The sequence below is a fragment of the Miscanthus floridulus genome, chromosome 8 (assembly GCF_019320115.1).
Source record: "Miscanthus floridulus cultivar M001 chromosome 8, ASM1932011v1, whole genome shotgun sequence".
NCBI classification, from domain to species: domain Eukaryota; kingdom Viridiplantae; phylum Streptophyta; class Magnoliopsida; order Poales; family Poaceae; genus Miscanthus; species Miscanthus floridulus.
This window is the reverse complement of record NC_089587.1, coordinates 32,750,102-32,757,799: the sequence shown is the minus strand read 5'-3', so window position 1 is coordinate 32,757,799 and position 7,698 is coordinate 32,750,102. Positions and strand designations below refer to the sequence as shown.

The 7,698-nt window shown below is 53.4% G+C and overlaps 2 pseudogenes; one reads left to right on the top strand and one right to left on the bottom strand.

Annotated features, from left to right (window-relative positions):
- Positions 1 to 268: 268 nt before the first annotated feature.
- Positions 269 to 1,661, top strand: LOC136471517 (pentatricopeptide repeat-containing protein At1g77360, mitochondrial-like; annotated as a pseudogene).
- Positions 1,662 to 3,724: 2,063 nt separating this feature from the next.
- Positions 3,725 to 5,891, bottom strand: LOC136471516 (berberine bridge enzyme-like Cyn d 4; annotated as a pseudogene).
- Between the last annotated feature and the right edge of the window lie 1,807 nt (positions 5,892 to 7,698).

Below are 7,698 nucleotides of genomic sequence, written 5' to 3'. Positions count from 1 at the left end.
CATCGGAAATTTTCCTATCCGAATACGGGAGCTGTGAATACGGTCGGGAAAATTCCTTGACTGATTGTGTTCATGTTCCAGTCTAAAATACGGTGTCGGTTTCTCGTTTACTGTTTTTAATGCAAAAATGGTATGTGATGGGCTAATGCGGTATACGGTGTCCGTCGCTACTGGAATTTCCGGTCCCGTTTTCATCTATACCTGCAGCAGTGCAGCTTCTCGGGGTCCGGTCCACCGTCCAGGCCACCACTCGAGTTCCCCCACCGTGATGTCCCATCACCGGGCGAAGCGGCCGTCCGACAGCGCAGCCACGATGGCATCGCCAGCGGCGAAGCGCACCCACGACCCGTCCGCCGGCGTTCCCCACGAACAAGGAAGCCCCCGACCTGCCCTCCAAGACCCGCATCTTCTGCGATATCCTGGCCTCCCGCGCCGACGACGACGTGGACTCCGCGCTCGACAAGGCCGACATCCGCGGCGTAACCACCGCTGACGTCGAGCAGGTGCTCCGCTTATCCTACGCGCACCCGTGCGCCGCCACCGCCTTCTTTCACTGGGCGGGGAACCACTCCCCCTACTCGTGGAACCTCGTCGTCGACATCCTCGGCACAAACCGCCTCTTCGCGCGCATGTGGGACACCGTCGACTCCATGCACTCGCGGCGGCTGCTCTCGCTCGACACTTTCGCCTCCGTCTCCGTATTCTCCTACCTGGCGGCGAGCCCCGGCTGTTCCCCGCTCAAGGCGTTCATGGACGACACGCCGGCGCTCAACTCGCTCCTCTCCGCGCTCTGTCGTGCCGACCGCCTGGACGACGCCCGCGCCGCCATCCTCCTCGAGGGCTGCGAGGCTGTCGCCGACCCGCGGGCCGCGCGCGACGTGTTCGACGAAATGGTGCGCGCCATTGGTGTTGATCCTGACAACGTGCCTGCCTAAGACGCCTTCCTCACTACGCTTGTTTCAAGCGACTCCTCCACGGCGCTACCAGAAGCAATGTACTATCTAGATTTCTTAAACAGGCGCGGCTGTTCGCCGGGAGCAGGAGAGAAGTTCTTCCATGCTGCTCTCGGCGCACACCTTGAGGCAGGAGAACTGCGCGGTGCCACTTATCTCTGGGATAAGTTTGTTGGGCGTGGAGGACTCGTGCCAGACATGGAAATGTATAACACAATGATCATGCTGCAGGGCAGTCTTGGGCATGCTGAGGTGATAGTGGATTATCTCGACGACATGATCTTTGATGGAGTGTTCCCTGATACCAACACATACAATGTGGTCCTCCAGCTTTTGCTGGAGGGAAGGGAGCTCCGTAAGGCAGCGGCAATATTTAGCGAGATGGTTAAGAACGAATGTTGGCCAAACGAGGGAAATTGTGCACGTGCACTTCGCTTGTTTTTGGATGCACGCTATTGGGAGACTGGGATCAAAGTCTGGAGCTGCGTGGTGGATAATGGCTTGCCACCTTTAGAGGAGTGTGGGAACATGCTTGTATCAAAGCTGAAGGATGTCAGGCTACCTGAGGCATGCAAGTATGCAGAAGATATGGTTGATCGTGGTATCAAGTTGAGTTCATCGACACTGTCCAAGCTGCAGCGGTGCCTGCGGAAGATTAACAAAGGAGACATCTATGATCACCTACTTAGAAAATGGAAGGCACGTTAGTTTGTTGAGCTCTCTTGTATGGTTAACCTGATTAAAGACAGGTAGGATCTCTTAGTGTTGACACTGATGTTGAACCTTTTATCACTTTGGAACGTTTCAAACAACAGTTGGAGGCCTCAACTCCATTATCATGCTTCGAGCATGGCACCAATCTGGAATCTCCGCAATCGATGCATGTTTGATGGGATCTCGTCTAGTTCGAATGGAGTTTTAGAGTTCATTGGGAAGGAGCTACATTTCTAGTGTTTAGCTATGGCTCGAGGGGTTTCACATCTCCTCGCCCTTAGGTCCAGCGTTAGTTAGTTTGCTGACCGAGGTTGTTTGTGCTTGCAGTCTTTGGCGAGTTCCTTTTCCTTTTCCTTTTCCTTTTCCTTTTGTTTTTGTGTGTGATCTGTCTGTGTCGTGGGGTTGTGTGATGTTATTGGGTTCTATCCCCTTTTCTTCTTAATATATTGATACATAGATCTCCTGTGTGTTAGAGGACTTCCCCTCAAGATTTGAGCGTTTCTTTGTCTCCATATCTCCCATGCTGTAATAGTAGACTTCCAAAAAGAATTGATGCTGCACTCTGGATTGTATCAAAGAAGATGGCACGATCCCAATAAATCTCAATTAAGTTCTAGCATCTCGTGCTAAAGTGGTCCATGTTTATGTTAGCTTGAGACCTCTCAGATGATTCCAGGGACCTCTCTCAAAAAACAGAATTAAATTGAAGACAAAAACAATTTGATATATGTTTATTATTCATAATAGATAGACACAAGCTATGTCCTCCTAGCTTATCTAAAAACCTGTCGACAAGTTAAGTGATATCTATGACGGGTTCTAGACCTCCTAAAAGAACAACATTTGATTGGGCAGAAAATAGAAATACACATTTGTTCTCAAGATCTCAGAAAATAGAAATACACATTTAGCAGTATTAATACGTCTTGCAAAGAAGATATAGTGAAAGGTAGAGAAGATATAGAGAAAAGAGGAGTATCAGAACCTGTAAAAAAAGGCTGACCCACTCCACAGAGGGCGCGGCAAAGCCGAGCTGGTTTTCTAGTTCATTCCATGTCAACCTCCACTGCAACTTGAGTTGAGGCCCTGCAGTTTCAGTGTTGGTTTTGTACATAGCATGGGCGCCAATACTCCTTGCTTCGCAATATCAGCAATGCCACACTGAAAATGACGCGCAGAATTAAAAAATTACCCTGTTGGCTTTCGGGGGTTTTTTCCCCGAAGGTCGACGCATGAATATACATAAATTCTTTGGTGAGGGCGTCCGTCTAGGCATATTTGTCTGGACTCCCATGTTCTCCGGCCTGCGCAGCCATCCCGACCCAACAGTCCTGCTCCACTCCATCTTAAGTATTTCATGGTTTCTCAAAAAAAAAAGACAACGATATTTTCCTTTCCCCACCACCGCTCGCCCTCCGCAAGCATGCGACAACCGCCCCCATCCACCTCGCGCCTTCTCTAGCCCGGTGGCCTTCTCTAGCACGTCTTCTCTAGCCCGACGGCCTTCTCCAATGTGGGTGCGCCGGCCCCTATCCTACGCTCCTCCGTGCCCCCATCAACCCCGCGCTGTCGTGGCCATGGTGTGCACCTCGTTCGGTCGAATATATCACGGCAGGAAGGGGAGGCCTGCGCATGCGCCTCGGTATACGCTGGGCACCTCTTGACGTCCCCTAGACTCGAGCTTGCTATCGCAGTTCCCCACCAGGTAGGTTGTGGTCGCCGGCGACGCTGTGTTTTAAGTGTTTCAGACGTTTCAGACTTATGTTTCAAGTGTTTCATCTGGATATTGCAAAAGCAGATCTGCGATGTTGCATATGTTGCAATGACATTGTACGCACGTTGTAAGCCGGATGTTGCATATGTTTTTATGGCTCTACCCACTTGTTTCAAGCGTATATTTCAAAGTGTTTCGTATGTTTCATATTTATGTTGCAAGTGTTTTATCTGGATGTTGCAAAAATAGATTTGAATGTTGCATATACGTTATTATGCCTATACACGCATGTTCCAAACGAAAGTGTTTCGTCTATTTTCGTACGTACGTTGTAAATGTTTTATTTGCATGTTTTAAAAATAGCCATGTCCGAACGCGACATCCGGTCCGGATGTCCTGGCGCTACATCATTGTCATCTTAATACGGTACACTATACATCATTGGCTATTGGCACTTTGGCAGGCACATCACATCCTATGCAGAACAGAACCGGAGCAGAAGCTCCCACTCGTCAACTGTCCGAAAGCAGCCCACTAGGACTGTGCCGTCCCCCTGTCTCCTCCCCAACCCCAAGCAGGGGAGGGATGCTCTGCTCGCTCCAGAACACCTGGTCGGGATCCACCTCGGCCTTCACCACGGCCAGCCTCCGGAAGTTGCCCCTGAAGTACATCTCCCCCCACGCCCTGGCGGCCTCGTAGGTCGTCTCCCCCTCCACGTTCTGCCCCAGGTCCAGGTCCCTGAAGTTGACGTACGCCGCCCGGGGCTTCGCGCTCGCGTACGGCGTCATGAACCGGTGCACGCCCCGCACCCACGCCAGGTGCGCGTCCTCGTACGACACGTTGGCGTCGCCGCCCCACTTGACGAAGTACTGCACGTTGTACAGGTACCCTCGCCGGTGCGCGTACGGCGTGGCGGACTCCGGCGTCTCGCCCATCGCGCCGCCCTGCGGGTCCACGTCGATGGACCCGCCCCTGTCCTCCACGACCCTGGCGAGGAGCCCCGCCAGCCCCGCCGCCGGGATCGGGGTCGTCACGTAGTCCAGCTTCACCTTGTAGTAGTCCTTGGGCTGCAGGCTCCGGTCCAGGAGCACCTCCTCCGCGGCCTCCGTGTACCCGTAGAAGTAGAGCATCGACTGGATCCAGCTCATGTCTCTGCAATCGCTCGCCCGGACGCCGAGCTCCGGTAGGTGGGCGCTCATCTCGGCGACCATCCCGCTGCAGTTGCCGAGGAACAGCGACTTGAACGTCACCAGCGGGTGCCTCTCGCCGGCGCCGTCGAGCTCCGGCTCCATGGCCGCCTTCACGAACAGGTCGTCGGGGAGCGCGTGCGCCACGCGCTGCCACTTCGCCAGGAGCCGGACCGCCGCCTGGGTCTGTCGTCGGTCCCCGCGGTGGACGAGGCGGCGCACGGTGAAGGCGGAGACGACGCGCGGCACGGACACCAGCCGCACCGTCCAGGAAACCACGACGCCGAAGCTCCCGCCGCCGCCGCCGCGGATCGCCCAGAAGAGGCCCTCGCCCATGGCCGCGCGATCCAGGAGCCTCCCTTCGGCGTCCACCACCTCGGCGTCCACCACGTTGTCCGCGCCGAGCCCGTGCTTCCGCATCATGGGGCCGAACCCGCCGCCGCTGAGGTGGCCGCCCACGCAGACCGTGGGGCAGATCCCCGCGGGGAACCCGAGCGCCCCGTCGCTGTCGCGCGCCACGGCGTAGTAGAGCTCCCCGAGCGTGGCTCCCGGCCCGACACGGGCCACGCGGCGCGCGGCGTCGACGCGGACATCCGCGGAGCGCGGCGACGTCGACCACGGCGAAGGGGCGGGCTCCAGCGTCGGCTCCGGGCCGGACGACCGAGCGGTAGGAGAGGCCCTCGTAGTCGTGGCCGCCGCTGCGGGCGCGGACCGTGAGGCCGTGGCGCCGGCAGCAGGCGACGCAGGCCCGCGCCTCGGCGACGGTCGCCGGGGTCAGGAGCAGCGCCGGGCGCGGCGTCCGCGCCGAGGCGAAGCGGAGGTTCTGGATGGTGGCGTTGAGCAGGGACGGGTAGGACGCGGCCGACGGCGCGTGGACGAGCCGGGACGGGTCGGCGGTCTCCGGCGAGAGGCGCGCGACGCAGCGGACGAAGCTCCCGTGGAGGGCGACGCCGCCGTCTTGCTCCTGCGCGGAACAAGGCGGGGCAAGGAGGAGCAGGAAGAGGAGAGAGAGGTGCGCCGATCTTGGTCGCACCACCGCCTTCGTCTTGCTCGTCATGGCTTGCTCCTGGCCTGGCCCTCTCCTCTCCCTACACCAACTCTCCTCTTGGAGTGTGTGGCTAAGCAAGAATGGATTAGTTAGTAACTTAGGACTGATAATTCAACGACGTTGGTGATATCCTTTGAAAAATTAAGAAAACATAGTGACAAAAATATACTAGTACCCAAAAGGCTTCAGCGAAAGGTTTTACAAGAAAGCCTTTGGAATACAAGTAATTTTACAAAATTTCACTGGAACCAGGCATAAAACAATCGACGGAGGCAAGCCAGATTGGTGGCTCTAGTGAGCAGGGGCTGCGTCCCTGTTTGCTTGACTGTGGCTTATAAGTCGGCTGATGCTGTTTCATTTTAAGAGAAAAATACTATATCATTATGAGAGAGCGAACAATGTGCTAGTTTAGCGCGGCAAATGCCGCTGGAAAGTCCCTGGTTGCCGTTGTTCATGCACTCGCCGCAGCAGGTGGGAAGGAGTGAGGGAAATGGCGATGGCGTCAGAGAGGATGGGTCGCCGTTGCGCCGTCGTTTTCAGGTACCGCCAAGCTTTCAACGTTAGCTCACCGTCACTGGTGGCGTTTCATACCATAAGCAAGTGCTCGATTTTCCGGTGAATGAAGGAGCAGAACTGATCAAGAGTGCTCAAGAGTCAAGGCCATTGACTCCCCATCCCGAGGGCTACAGCTACAGGGTGTATCAGGTTATGGCAACGGTAACGCGGCGTGGATTCTCTAACGTGAGGAACAAAAGTCACGGGTGACTTTCCCCCTCCCCGATGCTGTCCATTTAGAATGCAACGGCTCTGGTGACCCTTCAGCTCGTACCTGCCTAGCACAGACATAAAATGGTAGTCCAGTTCGGCAGTTCGCGGACAGAGGAGGGAGAACACTTGTTTCATCGTATGAACGTGGTTTAGGTGAGGAAAATGTGATTTTTCTTTTTTTATATTCTCTTACAAAATTCGTTTCTTTTGCAAAAAAAAAAAAACCAAACAAAAAATAGCAAAACTATAATATTGCTGCCGATTGAACCGACCAGAAGCACTTACTGCTATTAAAAATTTAGACATTTTTATGTTTAATTTAATCCAGAAAAATAGCAGTAAATTCGTGACAACAAAAAGTGCACGTGTGAACTACTAGTGCCAAGTACGATGAACATACCGATCATGTTTAAGAGTACAAAATCCTTACTGAACATAGAGACAGTAAGATTAGAAGTATATCCAGCAGAGGAACCCAAGCTCTAGGCACCGGTGGCTCCATGTGCACTAGTCGACATAGTACATTGCTCAATGTCGCGGACCACAGTCGATGTAGGACGATGTTCGCAGTGTAGTCCCTCAAGATGGCTTCAAACAAAAATGATGTGAACTGTATTTAAACCTAAACGCAAAATTTTGGTATGGATTTTTTTTGCAAAAAATGAATTTAAAAATATGAAAATCAGAAGAAAAAATCCGTCATTGGTCTACAGTCTCACTTCATTTAATTGGTGGATATTATTTATTAGCATGGAACTATTTAAAATGTTTACGTGAAAGTGTTGTTCAGTTCTGCGCTAAAATAAATGGTATGTACACTTTAGTCTCTCTGTTACCTCTCTTTATTATTGTCTCTGTCTGTGAACTGGATCTTATTGGGCTGCTAGAGAAAGCTGAAGGGTCACCAGAGCCGCAGGATTCTAAATGGATGGCATCGGGAGGGGGGAAAGTTACCCGTGACTTTTGTTCCTCACGTTAGAGAATCCACGCCCAGGGTAACGAGGTGAGTTACATTGTTGAGATGAAGACGAGGGAAAATGAAAACAATGGCAGGTTGACGGCTTGACGGGCGCCATGTATGATGTATAGGCATGTTCTAGCGAAGGGTGAAATCAGACATTGCTAATGCTATAATTAGGGCGTTTGTCCCGGCGTGTGCATCCAGGATGTGCCCCGTTCTTAGGCCTACGTAGCGAATTGGATCCCAACAACAATCAGCCTGCTTTCCTCTTGTGCTCTCTCCTCCATCTCTACCCCTACGACATAACCCCTACGGACGGAAATCCCCACTCGCTTCGCTCGTAGCGGCTTCAA